Consider the following 5,343-nt stretch of genomic DNA (forward strand, 5'->3'; position numbering starts at 1 on the left):
ATGTAATTTCTATGGTCCATAGCTTTCACGGTTACAAAAACACAACCTCTCCTTCCTCTTATGCACATACAGTATGACTGTCCTGACCGAAATGTAAAAGATATGTGTGGTTGCATTTTCCCAGGACCATTTACTCTACGCGCTGATGAAACCATTAATTGTAAAATATATTTGTGTGTGTGTGTGTGTGGGGGGGGGGAGGAAGGGGGAGGGGATTGGCACATAGAAATTCAGAGTTTATAAGTTATGAGTCACATTCCCCCCCCCCCCCCCCCCCCCCACACACACACACGCCACTCCAAACGCCCTCCAAAATACTGAACTTCTTCAGTTAAGACCGAATTTGGAAAAATGTATTCGCCATACTTTTACAGTTATATTCGGTTTAACCTGAAAACGCTGAACCCTAAATATAGCGTTTAAAGTTAAAAAATGAACTTCTCAAATAAGGCACTGTAAAGGAATTGAGGTTCTAGGCCATTTCGTCGAAAGCCAACTCGTCGACGGCCAATTTTTCGAATCCGTTCTTTTGGAAGCAAGTTCGGGGGGGGGGGGGGGGGGGGGGGGAGGGGGTATACTAGATGCGCGCATGACGGTTCCCTGGGCAGTACCGAAGCCCCCGCTGGTGCGTATTCTGGCTACTTTGTAGCGTGAGCTACACTGGCCGAGGTTGAGCAGTTTCGCGTGGCTCGCATAATGAGACGTGATCCGTGCTGCGCATGCGCGAGGAGCAGTGACGTCACACGGCGCTCAGCTGGCGCGCCGGAGCCGCCGCCGCCGCGCGCTCCGCCGCTGCCGCGCCCGCCTCGCCGGTCTGCGCATTCCAGAGGAGTGACGTCATAGCCACGGCAGACACACTGGCGCCACCGCGTGCCCAGCTGTGCGCCTCCGTTGCGCAGTAGCCAAGTCTGACGCTGCACCGGAGACGCTTAATAGCGCCTCTCATTTTGTGCGCATAAGCTCACGCTATACACGTGTATCCTGGCATAGCCGAGCTAAGCCATCGCAATTTTTTAGAGCAGTTTAGCCCATTTTGACGCGCAAGTTTGCTGCTGATATCGTCTACAATAAATAATTCAATCGCAAGGCAATGTGCTGTCGTTAGTTGTTAAAAGAAAAATTCACAAAGCGTGTGTGGCAACGGTGTGTTCGGCCTATGCTGCAGTGTAAGGCCACAGTATTGAGGCTTCGGCATGTTACTGCTTCACCGGTTTCCATTCGATCAAGGCCTTCGTCGACAATAATTTGTGAATTTAACTCAAAACGTACAACTTCTCGCCTAGAAGCTCCAGCCGCGTGTTTCCGGGACATTTTATTCACAGCGAATGAACCCCGCAGAATCGGTGCCCATGGTACATCTTGAATACGCTCCACATTAAAGTCACATTACCTTACCAGTTCTATCAATGCATCTGTAATTGGCGCATCTCCCTTTTTCTTTTTTCTTGGAGGGGGGGGGGGGGGGGGCGTTTAACGCTTAGGTGGTAATTACGAAACGACGAATACTACGGAACCGGAACATCTCCGGACCGCCACAAACCAGGCAGTTCATAACTTGGACTTATGGGTATCTTTTTCCCAATAACCTTTCCTCTTTCCCTGATACTTCAAAAAAAAAGAACCAGACAACGCTGCCAACATCGACGCGAAGGTATCCCCTCTAACTACCCAATCTCTTCAGATATTAGCGTAGTTAAGTAGTAATAACTACTGCTAACTTTATTTGTTTTTAGCAATCACACAGCACCAGCACTCAGGACACTGACTTGAGTGCGATCCCGTCGCCGCCAGCGTATATTTTTTTTATTGCTTCTTCACTAGCTTTTAAATAATGGCATGCAATGTCCAATCCTTTTTCTTTACGTTCTGTTTTGTTTTCATAAAACGCTACCTATTACAGCCTTTTTACATGCGTGCTGTTTTGTCGTTGTGCTGTTTTGACGCCGTGCTGTTTTGGCACGTGCTCTTTTGTCGCTGTGCCGTTTTGACGCCGTGCTGTTTTGTCGCGTGCTATTTTGACGCGTGCTGTTTTGTCGCCGTGCTGTTTTGTCGCCGTGCTGTTTTGACGCTGTGCCGTTTTGACGCGTGCTGTTTTGACCATGCTGTTTTGTCGCGTGCTGTTTTGTCGTGTGCTGTTCTGTCGCGTTCCCGAAACAGTGTACCACAAATGTTAAAGCAAAAGCATGACATTTTATTATAAAGAGAGTGAGGCAGTGTCAGTTATCCGAGTACCAATCTTCAGTAAAGCCTTTAAGCTTCTTAGAGAAGAATGATTTGTGCACTCCTTAATTTAAAATTGGCAAGTTTTGATATTTTTTTGCAGACTGGCAGCCTACAGTAAAAAGAAGTGTTAGTATAAACAAGTCTCGTGTCTTTCATTAGTAATAAAAAGTTTATTTAAAATGTATTAAAAATTACTGAAAAATAATTAACAGTGAAATTTTAAGCCTTATATTGTTCCCATTCAAGCAAGGGGATTCCAGTCAAAACTCATCCCAAAAAGAACAGAATGATAAATACTCAAAATAACTTACCATGCTCAGGTGTCCTGTTAATTTTGCAGTAAACGGCATGTTATGCATGTATGATATCAAAATGTGGTTAAAGACAGCTTCCCAAGATCAGTGTTATTGTGCTCTTGGTATAACAAACAAATCTTACCACAATTGCTTTATGAACAATGGGTTAGAATCATAATCCCCAAGTTTGTCAATGGGTTTTCAAGATTTTCGCAGGTACTCCACCAGCTGGTGTTTCAGACAAAGAAACTGGCATTCCTACCAGAAGCTATGTGCCGTAAAATATTGAGAAAGCGCTCATCAAATGGTTGGAGATAATTGTAAAAAATATGGGATGGGCACTTTGCAGGTTCCAGCGCTGAAAGTCAGAACGGTGCAGGTGCAGTGTTGTAGTCTGGTGGGACTCCTATTTTCTTAAAGCAGTTGCACCACTTGCATCCAGCCAGCTTTGTGCTGGCACTCTCATGTGAAGCTTCATTGCTTCTTACCGGAGTGAGCATGGAAAGCTTCACCGCTCTGCACCAGCGCACTGGGAAATGTGGTTGATGCGGAGGAGCGCCTTGTTTCATTCAATACATTCAGAAGTTTACTGGCCTGGGTGCTTGATATGTTCTTAATCACTTTTTAAATGTTCAAAAGTGGGGGTGGACACCTATTGCGATATGAGCACATGCTCATCATTTTATGACACATGGAATGGCAGAGATAAAAAAGTAAGGCAAATATTTTGCCTATCACATTGGCGGGTAGTAGAAATGCATCGAAATGATGTGTTATGCGTCACGGAAAGTTAAAAACATGAATGGTTAGTAGTGACTACTGTTGCATTAGAAGGAAGAAGGAAGTGCAGAAAGGAAGGCAACGAAGTTAACTTGGGACATTTTATGCTGCATCAGGTAAGTTATAGTAAAGTTTATAAAACACAACATTTTAGAGACAACATGCCTCCTATAATTTATACAATTTTTGTCGTGGCAACATACCACCCCCCCCCCCCAATACACATCCCACACATTCAAACGCTATTGCATGCCATTATAAATAGGGTGCTATGGCAACTACTTAGGCATCTCTCTGGACTTGTAACATAGCAGACATTGTAACATATGACGGCACAGGCAAGACCGTGAATTTCAAACATTACTAAATCTTAGGCGCAGGAAGACCGAAAGGAGAAGACACAAAAAAAAGAGTGACAACACTGAACGGGATGGTGTGTGTGTTGTCCCTTTTTTTTTCTATCTCCTCTCTGTCCCCTTGCATCTTAGGTTTACTGATGCTATGACATGTTCCGATCAATATATCGAGACATAAATCATTTCTAAATTGAGAAATATAACATGCTAAGCATACTGCAAGATCATAGGCGTGCACAGGGTCCTCCTATAGGGGGGGGCCATATTCACTGGAGCGCCCCCCCCCCCCCTGTCTCACCGAGACCCTTACGCCGTAGGGGTAAGGTGTTCTAGTGTACCCTAGTAGGAGTGCACTAGAGCACCATATTTTAACCGCGAAATATGACTTCCAAGTTTACTTCAGTGTCACCATAAAACTACCCTTGAGTTTACTTTCCCGCAGATTACTTGGAAGTCTAATTATTGCGGTTTACGAATGGAGCCCGGAGAATGATAAGGCTTGAAATATGTTTGAACCTAAAAATTAAATCTGAGCTGTGACACCGAAGATGACGTAATGCCACAAAACGTCATACTTGCCACTGTTACGTGTCATCGTATCCATATCCTCGTAGACCGCAGTAATTGGATTTGCGAGTGCTCTGCGTGAAAGTGGACTTACATGCGCTTTGAAGTGTGGGAGAAATGAGAAGATGAGATAACTTTTCTAACAACAAAAACGATTTATTACCAAACAAAAGTGGAAACCCCCACGATAAAGAAACCACAGCTTGCACTCGTAGGGCTCAAGCGCCATCACAAAACACAGAAAGAAAATGAATCGCACGAGGGCTCAGACGATACACAATTTCAATTCACAAACGGTAGACTCTAAAAAAAAAATTTAACACAACACAGCAACAGGGCTGGTGCAAATGAAAACAGTAACACACAGTAAAATTAACTACGCTGTACAAAAGTACTATTCAAGCTGTGCTGTGCAAAAATACTATTGGTGTGAGAGGCGAACCTTAGTTCGGACGGAATCGGCTGTAAAGCACCCTCTTCCACCGGCTGTCAACCAATTAAGGATAAAGTAGAATTATGTGACATTGTAGGTTAATTCGATAGCATATCCTGCGAATTTAAAACACATTCATAACAAAAGTTTGCGCGTTTTAGTCGTAAAATGCTTTAAGATATTATCAAAACTGATGGATGTTGCTAGGTCCTGCTCCACAAAGGGCAGCATCAGCCAACGAAGCCGTTCCTGCAACATCATGGATCTTAACTTGGCCTTTACATGTGCGAGCTTCGAAAATGTCCTTTCGCACGAGCAACTGGTTACAGGAATCGTGGAAAAAAGTTGAAGAGCGCGAGAAAAGTCCTTGAATACTGACTTGTCCAACCCATTTTCTTTGAGTGAATCCAGCCAGTCATAGGCGGTCATGCTGTTTGTTTTTTCGTCGCTGGTTCGGGACTTTAGGAGTTGCATTTCAGCACCCAAGCTGTCGGGATCTACCTCAAAAAGATACAAATAAGAGATATTTGTTCGTCGCTCGCAGAGAGGCCCAAAAGGTTCTGGACAGCACACACAAGCTCAAAAGTTTCTTGTGTGAACCTTTCCTCGATCCCTCGAACACAGGAGTCAAGCATCGGAAAGAAAACACCGACACGAAATTCCTCCTCTTTTGTCGCATAGAAACATT

The sequence above is a fragment of the Ixodes scapularis genome, unplaced genomic scaffold, assembly GCF_016920785.2.
Source record: "Ixodes scapularis isolate PalLabHiFi unplaced genomic scaffold, ASM1692078v2 PGA_scaffold0__279_contigs__length_252992795, whole genome shotgun sequence".
Classification (NCBI taxonomy): Eukaryota; Metazoa; Arthropoda; class Arachnida; order Ixodida; family Ixodidae; genus Ixodes; species Ixodes scapularis.